The sequence below is a fragment of the Lathyrus oleraceus genome, chromosome 3 (assembly GCF_024323335.1).
Source record: "Lathyrus oleraceus cultivar Zhongwan6 chromosome 3, CAAS_Psat_ZW6_1.0, whole genome shotgun sequence".
NCBI lineage: Eukaryota > Viridiplantae > Streptophyta > Magnoliopsida > Fabales > Fabaceae > Lathyrus > Lathyrus oleraceus.
This window is the reverse complement of record NC_066581.1, coordinates 503,697,526-503,707,586: the sequence shown is the minus strand read 5'-3', so window position 1 is coordinate 503,707,586 and position 10,061 is coordinate 503,697,526. Positions and strand designations below refer to the sequence as shown.

At 39.1% G+C, this 10,061-nt stretch overlaps 1 non-coding gene across 1 annotated transcript; it reads right to left on the bottom strand.

Moving 5' to 3' along the window:
• Positions 1 to 3,595: 3,595 nt before the first annotated feature.
• LOC127133430 (small nucleolar RNA R71) lies at positions 3,596 to 3,702 on the bottom strand. The gene has a single exon (XR_007807407.1). It is a non-coding gene; the product is annotated as a small nucleolar RNA R71 (small nucleolar RNA).
• Positions 3,703 to 10,061: the final 6,359 nt, after the last annotated feature.

Sequence of the window (10,061 nt, the reverse complement as noted above, 5' to 3'; positions counted from 1 at the left end):
CTTTTGTGCAAACATTTTGACTTGTTTTCAAAACTAGAAACCTAGGCCCTATGCCTTTGATTTTCAAACTCTCTTTCACTAATACTCATTGTAAATGAATTCTAATTCATACTTTGACTTCATTTTTGTGAATACTTCTAATTGGTTAATTCAACCCACTCAATTGCTTTTGTGGCCCTTGTCCACTTCTTAATCAAGTTTTCATGCCTTAGCCATAGATCTGAATTATCTTAGTGGTTGATGTGAATCTCACCTTTGTCCTTAGTGATCGAACTGTACGACTTCCATGCTTATTATAGGGCATAATCCCTCACTAGCATGTCGAAGCTGTTCTCACATGGTGGACTTGTGGTTGTTCAGGTCGAGTGTTCTCCCTTTGATAATGAAAGACCTTAAGGCTTTTGTTTAAAATCAATCCACTCACTTTTTGGAAATCTTTTAGCCGAACTACAGCGTTTTGATCCTTATCTTTCATGAAAAGGTACGTAGGCAATGGGTTTATCCATCCAAACACAAAATGTAAATAAACTTGTATATTCTTTTCTCACCTCTTCAATCATGTTTGCACAATAAAAATGTCATAAACATTAAATTTTTTACAACAAGTTGTGAAAAGGGCTCCCTAGGAGTACCTAGGATGTTGTGGGTGCCTAACACCTTCCCATGACATAACCAACCCCTTTACCCGGATCTCTGACCCCCTTTTACTAGTTTTGTTTGTAAAACTTTATAGGCTTTTGTTCGCTTTCTAGCCATTCCTTTGGATAAATAGAAGTGCGGTGGCGACTCGACTTTGTATGATTTACCTTGGATCTAGTTAATATTTCTAATGGTGACGAATACACCGCTACAAGTTGATCATTCTCTGTCTGCGTCGACATCTTGCAAGCGTACATCACAAGATGGCTGAGAGGGCAAGTATTTCCCTTGTATTTTTCAAAGTCAGGTAATTTGAACTTAACAGGGATCTTGACGTTGGGCACAAGGCACAACTCAGCAGCACTCTTACCAAAGAGGTCTTTACCCCTTAGAGTCTTCAATTCCTTGCACAACTCAAGGAATTGGTCGTTCATAGCATCCATCTTCTCATAAACATCTGGGCCCTCAGATGGATCAGAATGATAGATGGTGTTTTCTACTCTTGGTAAAGTGTGCACAACGGCAGGTGGCACAGAAAGGACCGGGCTAGATGCCAATAGAGAAGTGATAACATGAAATTATATCACATTTTAGGACTTAATTCAATTAAATTATATTATCATTTACTTTAATTTATTTCATTTTATCAGATATTACGCGGTATTTCCTTTCTATTTATCTCAGGTATCTATTTGAAGCAAAAGTAAAAAAAAGGAAGAAAAGGAGGTGCAAAAAGAAGTTTCTGGAAACAAATAGCAAAGGCCAAGCCCAGCCCAAAGAAGGCACAGGCGTTGTGCCTGTGACGGGCATCACAGAGGTTGTGACGAGCGTCACGTTATATGTACTTGTGTGACGAGCGTCACACATGGTGTGACGGACGTCACACCATTCCCCTATATTTGAGGCACAAGAAACGCTTCAGAGACGTTGAGAGGGAGTTGAGTCCTATTCCCACGCCCAACTATTCTGCACGTTGAAGACTTTTGACGCGGAAGGCAGTTGGAGGAGGTAGCATATAAATAGTAGCTTTTTGGAAAGCTCAGGGTTCCAGACTTCCACGCTTTTTCCAGATTTTTCCGTTTTCGCATTTTTCTTCTCCCAGCAGCTTAGGCATATTTTTTATAGTATTACTTTGCAGAATTTTTATATTGTTTTCCTTTTGCAATTCTATTTTCTTTTCTAGCTCTTAATTAATTTTTCGCACAATAGTTTCTACACCGGAAACTATTGTGTACCTTTTACCGGATCTAACCTTACGTTAGAATCTAGTTTTTTATTCCTTCGTTTTATTTTTCTGCCTGATTGAAGAACTCAAGAACAAATCCAACCGGTCTGTGGTGGAGTGTTCAAGACTGCCATTTAATTATTCAGGTTCTATATTTATTTGTTGAATTTATATATGCTTGTTTTTACTATTAATTTATACTGTTTGCCTACAATGAGTCTGTTTATGCATGATATTTATTTAAGTCTGTTTAGCATGTCTGGCTAATTTATTTAGGTATCGGTATGTAAAGTAAGCGGAATGAAGGAATCAAAATTAAGTTGGTTTATCTAAAGTTTAAAATTAAAATCACTCTTTTTACGGTCTCAATTTACAGGTTTAATAACAAGGTTTTTGTACGAAAGTAAAAGACATAAAGAAGTTAAAAGCAATAGAGCGAGAGTTTGAGTTTTTGACTGGACAGTGTAAATTGGACATTAATTCTAGATCAGGGCGAGAGCAATTTTTGGAGTTAATTAAATTCTAACCTTTTTCAAAAAGTATTTTTAAAGATTGAATGTGAGGGCGAGAGTTAAGCATTTGAACTTAATTATATAACCTGAGTCAACAGAGCGAGAGTTTGAGATAAGGGTGTTTAAACGATTAGTGTTTTCTTAAAAAGAGTTTCTACGGGTTCTATTGTTTTCAAAAAGTGGTTTTTGACTTAACTATAAGTGACAGCTACGTTAATATAAAATCATAGTTTATTCAATAGAGCGAGAGTTTGAGATAAAACTTTTAACCAATAGCGTCAACTGAAAAGATTTACTTTAAAACCAAGAAACCAACGAAGATTTGATTCCCTAATTACGACGAATTACATACCGATATCCGCTTTATTGATATTTAATCTAGAATTTAGTTTAGTTTTAGCTTTTCCCCCAAACAATCAAAATATCATCTGCCTTAACTTTACGAAGTAACCTTAGATAACGGTATATCGATTCATAAGTCCCTGTGGGATCGATATCTTTTAAAACTACGCGATAGAACTGTGCACTTGCAGTTTGTACCCTAATTCGACTCATAAAGTCGAGCGATCAAGTTTTTGGCGCCGTTGTCGGGGACTTTTATTTAGTCGATATCGTAACTCTCCTGTTACGCTGTAGAGACTAAGGCTTTTTTTTTCTTTTCTTTCTTTCGTTGATTTGTATGCCGCGCACTCGCTCACAAGGCGAACCGTATTACTTACGAATCAACGATATCGAACTATATCTCCGAGTCTTACGACGAATTCGGGAATATCGTGCTGCAAACAATCTCCCTCCTGTGGAACTTCCTGATTTCAAAAATATTTTCCCTTCGATACCCGAGATGGCAGAACCAGCTCGTGCTCTTAGAGATTACGCCGCTCCATCGCAAGATGAACCGCATTCAAGTATTGCTCCACCCGCAATCGAAGCAAATAACTTTGAACTCAAACCTTCACTGTTACAGGCAGTGCAACAGAACCAATTCTCTGGGAATCCTACCGAGGATCCTAACCTTCATTTATCTGTATTTGTCCAATACGCTGATACTGTTAAAGCTAATGGTGTCACTTCAGAGGTAATTCGACTTCGTCTTTTTCCTTTCTCACTAAGAGATAGCGCTAGAAGATGGCTTCAATCTCTTCCTTCCAACTCAGTCACCACATGGAATGAGTTGAAGAAAGTTTTTCTTGCTCGATATTTTCCGCCAAGCAAAACAGCTATGTTAAGAGCCCAAATAAATGGATTTAAACAGAAAGATAACGAGTCTCTTTTCGAAGCATGGGAAAGATACAAAGACATGATGAGACTTTGTCCACACCATGGTTTAGAAGATTGGTTAGTAATTCATACATTCTATAATGGTCTCCTGTACAACACAAGGTTAACAATAGATGCCGCCGCATGTGGTGCGCTAATGAAGAAACCTTATGCTGACGCCTACCAACTTATCGAAAGCATGGCTCAAAACCACTATCAGTGGGGAACCGAACGAACAATGGTGGAAAAACCTCAAACGAAAACTGGCATGTACGAGATAAGTAACCTTGATCATGTTAATGCAAAAGTGGATGCTCTGGTCCAGAAAATTGAAAGTTTAAATGTATCACCTCCAGCCACCGTAGTCGCCATAACTCAGAATTGCGAAGTCTGTGGAATCCAAGGTCACACTCCTGCAGATTGTCAACTCCTAACAGGAATCCAAGCGGAGCAAGTAAACTATGCTCAAGGAAGCCCCTATTCGCATACCTATAACTCAAATTGGAAGAATCATCCAAATTTTTCGTATAAGAGTAATAATGCTCTATACGCACCTGGACAATCTCCAAATCAAGCCCCAGCTATACCTCCGGGATATCAGAAACCGACCCCATCTCCATCTAACAATAACGCCCCTAGGAAATCCAACTTGGAAATCATGATGGAAAACTTTATAGCTTCTCAACAGCAAACCAATAAAGATTTCTTAAACCAGAATGTACACACTGGCGAACAAATTAAACAACTAGCAAGCAAAGTAGATGCCCTGGCTACTCATAACAAAATGCTGGAAACGCAAATATCACAAGTAGCTCAACAACAAGCGCCTACTGCTGCCCTAACTGGTACATTTCCTGGCCAACCCCAACCTAACCCAAGAAGCCACGCTCATGCAATTATACTGAGAAGTGGAACGGAAGTGGAAGGACCGTCTGACCCAAGGATAGAAAACCAAAACTCTGAAAGGTCAACTGAAGAAAGTGAACCTAAGGAAAAGGCAGAGAGTAATAAGGAAACCGTAGAAAAGAAGGAACCTTATGTACCTCCTCCACCTTATAAACCACCGATCCCTTACCCTCAAAGGCTTGTTAAAACCAAAGATGCGGGCCAATTTAAAAAATTTGTCGACCTACTAAAACAATTAAACGTCACTATTCCGTTTACAAAAGCTATTACGCAAATGCCCTCATATGCCAAGTTTCTAAAAGAAATACTTTCTAATAAAAGAAAACTTGAAGATAGCGAAACCGTCACACTTACTGCTGAATGTAGTGCTATAATACAAAATATGCCTCCTAAACTTAAAGACCCAGGTAGTTTTTCTATACCCTGTCACATAGGAAAATTTGTCATTGACAAAGCCTTATGCGATTTAGGAGCCGGTATTAGTGTTATGCCTTTATCCATATGCAAGAGACTTGAAATGGGAGAATTAAGACCAACTAAAATGTCTGTGCAACTAGCAGATCGTTCCGTAAAATATCCTGTAGGAATTCTTGAAAACGTTCCAGTGCGCATAGGTCAATTCTACATTCCAACTGATTTTATAATTATGGATATCAGAGAAGATGAAGTTACACCCATTATACTGGGAAGACCGTTCTTAGCAACCGCCGGTGCAATCATAGACGTAAAGCGAGGACGACTCACTTTCGAAGTAGGAGAAGAGAAAATTGAGTTCATTCTTTCCCAATTTTTGAAAGCACCTGCAATAGAAGATACATGTTACTTCATGGATATCATCGATGAATGCCTAAAAGAAACGGAGTTAGAAAAAGACAAATCATCTGACTACCTTGTAGAAGACAAACTTAACCAATGTTTAGCAATAACACCGGACCCTACGCAATGCCTTAAGAAACCAACCTTAGACCTGAAAACACTTCCCAAGAATCTGAGATATGAATTCCTAGACTTAGAGCTTGAACGACCAGTGATAGTTAATGCTGACCTAGGAAGACTCGAAACAGAAAAACTCCTGCATATCTTAAGAAAATATCCAACCGCACTAGGTTACAACATCACCGATCTTAAAGGAATAAGTCCTTCTATTTGTATGCATCGCATCATGTTAGAAGAAGACTGTAAAACTTCTAGGGAACACCAGAGAAGACTAAACCCGATCCTAAGTGAGGTAGTGAAGAAGGAAATAACCAAGTTATTAGAGGCAGGTATCATATATCCTATATCTGATAGCAAATGGGTTAGTCTTGTACACGTAGTACCAAAGAAAGGAGGTATAACAGTCATTGAAAATGAAAAAGGAGAAACTATAACCAAACGAATCGAATCGGGATGGAGAATGTGCATTGACTATAGGAAACTAAACAAAGCAACCCGAAAAGACCATTTCCCCTTACCATTCATTGACCAGATGTTAGAACGATTAGCAAAACATTCACACTTCTGCTATCTAGACGGTTACTCAGGTTTCTTTCAAATACCAATTCACCCTGATGACCAAGAAAAGACAACGTTCACGTGCCCTTTTGGTACCTTCGCTTATAGACGAATGCCGTTTGGCCTGTGTAATGCTCCTGCAACTTTCCAAAGATGCATGATGGCAATATTCGTCGATTTCCTAGAAAACATCATGGAAGTATTTATGGATGACTTTTCCGTATGCGGACAAAACTTTGAAGAATGTCTTGAAAACCTAGAGAAAGTTCTAGAGCGATGTGTAAAAGTAAACCTAATACTTAATTGGGAAAAATGCCACTTTATGGTACAAGAAGGAATTGTTTTAGGACACATCATCTCAAATAGAGGAATTGAGGTAGACAAGGCCAAAATAGAGGTAATCGAAAACCTTCAACCTCCGAAGACTGTGAGAGAAGTACGAAGCTTCTTAGGACATGCCGGTTTTTACCGACGATTCATTAAAGACTTCTCTAAAATAACTAAACCGTTGACCGGATTATTGATGAAAGATGTTGAATTCATATTCGACAATAAATGTTTAGAAGCATTTCAAACGCTTAAACAAGCACTGATCTCCGCACCCATAATGCAGACACCAGATTGGAATGAACCATTCGAAATAATGTGTGATGCCAGCGATTACGCTGTAGGTGCTGTTTTAGGACAACGAAAAGATAAAAAGCTTCATGTTATATATTACGCAAGTAGAACTCTAGATGAAGCACAAATGAATTACGCCACAACCGAGAAAGAACTTCTAGCAGTCGTGTTTGCGCTAGATAAATTTCGTTCTTACTTAGTCGAAGCCAAAATAATCATCTACACTGACCACGCCGCTATCAAATACCTCTTAACTAAAAAAGATGCAAAACCTAGACTCCTAAGGTGGATCTTGTTGCTACAAGAGTTCGATTTGGAAATCAAAGACAATAAAGGAACTGAAAACGTAGTAGCAGATCACCTCTCTAGACTTGAGAACCTTGAACCGGAAAGAACAGCAATTAACGATGATTTCTCGTACGATAAGCTTATAGCTACTTTAGAAGAAAATAACGCTGATAAACAGGTAGAAACTACCTTAGCAATATCTGTTACACCGTGGTACGCTGACCTCGTCAATTATTTAGCCGCCGGAATAGTTCCATCTACCCTATCCTACCAACAGAAGAAACGATTCTTCTACGATATAAAACATTGTTACTGGGACGACCCCTTACTTTTTAAAAGAGGTCCCGATGGTATTTTCCGTCGGTGTATACCCGAAGAAGAGGTAGAAAGTATAATCCAACACTGCCACTCCGCTCCTTATGGTGGACACGCAAGTACATCCAAGACCTGCTCTAAAATCCTACAAGCCGGTTTTTATTGGCCAAGTATATGGAAGGATGTACATGCAACTATTAAGAAATGTGACAGATGTCAACGCACAGGAAACATATCGAGACGTGACGAGATGCCACAAAAGGGCGTTTTGGAAGTCGAGATTTTCGACGTGTGGGGAATAGACTTCATGGGACCTTTTCCATCCTCTTTCGGTAACAAATACGTACTCGTGGCAGTTGACTACGTATCAAAATGGATTGAAGCTATAGCTTCCCCAACAAACGACACACGAGTAGTAACTAGACTCTTTAAGAATATAATATTTCCAAGGTTTGGTGTCCCAAGAATAGTTGTCAGTGATGATGGATCGCATTTCATATCCAAAGTACTCGAAAAACTACTGCTTAAGTATGGCGTAAGACATAGAATAGCGACACCTTACCACCCTCAAACCAGTGGGCAAGTGGAAGTATCTAACAGAGAAATCAAACAGATACTAGAAAAAACAGTCGCCACCTCAAGGAAAGACTGGTCATTGAAATTACCAGAAGCTTTATGGGCATACCGAACTGCTTATAAAACCCCCATAGGGACGACCCCATTTAAGCTCATTTATGGAAAATCCTGTCACCTCCCGGTAGAATTAGAACATAAAGCCTATTGGGCTATTAGAAATCTGAATTTAAACTATAAGGCCGCCGGCGAAAAGAGAATCCTTGATATAAGCGAATTAGAGGAACTCAGAAGAGACGCTTACGAAAATGCCTGAATTTACAAAGAAAGAACAAAACAATGGCATGACAAGCGCATATCAAGGAAAATCTTCAAACAAGGCGATACAGTCCGTTTATTTAACTCCAGATTAAAGTTATTTCCGGGAAAACTACGATCTAGATGGTCAGGCCCTTTTCAAATTACCAATGTTTTTCCCAGTGGAGTAGTAGAAATTAAAGGCAAATCTATGGAACCATTTACCGTAAACGGGCAACGTCTAAAACATTATCACTATGCAGAAAACAATGAAGATTCGCAAGTCTTGCACTTAGACGAAATGCCTCCAGAAACTATAAATTATAATGGATTGTTTTTATGTCGAGCTTGCGACACTAAACAAAGCGCTTAGTGGGAGACAACCCACAAATTATTTTATTTCCTTATTCTATTATTATTATTTTTCTATGTTCTCCTTAATTATCCTTTTCTATTTAGTATTCATTCTTAATTTATTAAAAACTTTTCTCTTCTTTCGGCATTTGGCCAAGTTCTGACTAAAACTCTTGTTTTTCTTTTCTCTAGCTAACACTAACCTGATGGGACATATTGATCGTATGGGTATCAAATTCAGAGGAACAGCTCAGAAACAAAAGTTTGAGGAACTAGCCACGAGAGAGATGCTACCTAGCCTATATGCTGATGACTGGGCAATGACTGCCCTTGGACTAAGACAAAGTGTCCTGTATTTGCTGAATCAGATTGGGTGGGAAACCGCTCCTATCCGTAGACAATTTGTCACTTACCGGAGACTGACTCTAGAATTCCTTAGTTCCCTGATCTATCTACCCAACCATGGAAAAGGAATAAGCAGAGGTTTCATACAGTTCAGAATGTTTAACATGGAATACCAATTTAATATTCAAGATTTTACCAACCTTTTAGGCTTCCCTACCTCCCTTGATACATTCACAGTGAGCCAGGAAGAACTTTTTGAATATAGAGAACTCGAACACTTTTGGGGTAGCTTGACTGGAAATGACGATCCCGAGGAACATGAGTTTCTCTCTGGAAACATACATAACCCGGCCTTCCGCTACTTCCATAGGATCCTGACCCACACCTTATTTGGACAAAAGCCATACAGTACTTCAGTTTCACGTGATGAACTCTTCATCATATTTTGTGCTTCTCAGAACCGTCCAGTAAACGGTGCCACCTTTATGCTAGCAAATTTAGACCACCTTATCCAAGATGAGCGAGCACCTATTAGAGTAGGCGGTTTGATAACCATGATTGGTAATGCACTCGGATTACGTCAGCCTATGCTTGACTTAAGCCCCTTCTGTGGCATTACTATTATGAGTATACCCTTCCTCTTCAATGCCATGTTTATAGCAAACCAAGGGTATGACGAGTTCGAGCTTATAATTAATAACCAAGTTTTTTGTTTATTTACCTTGCCCGATCCTAGGACTAGTGTTCATAACCGCAACAACTGGCTCTACAACCTGAACGAAACCCCCTCTCCTGCTAGATCCACTGAATCCATCCAGGACTATGAGATTTGTGAGGACTATGAGATTTATGATGACCAGATTCCTTATGCTGAATCAGATCCTCAGACACCATCTGGATATTATGATATTGATCCTCCTCCTCAACCTGCTCAGACCGAAGAATCGGCAATACCCGACCTTAGACATCATATGCCCGGAACTGATTATAACACTGCCATGGAAGCTCTGATGTCAGAACAAGATGCCCTCAGAGAAGAATTCACTAGCTTGAGGCACGAATTTCTGGGATACACGAACAGTATGACAAACCAGTTTCACGAGTTGCTACACCGTGTTAACTCCTTTGCTCCTCCGGCCAGAGATCGTGCAGATGGATAGAACTTATTTATTTTTCTTAGTTATTTAGTCTTAAGCTAGATTAATTATTTAATGTTATTTCAAATTATATTCGTA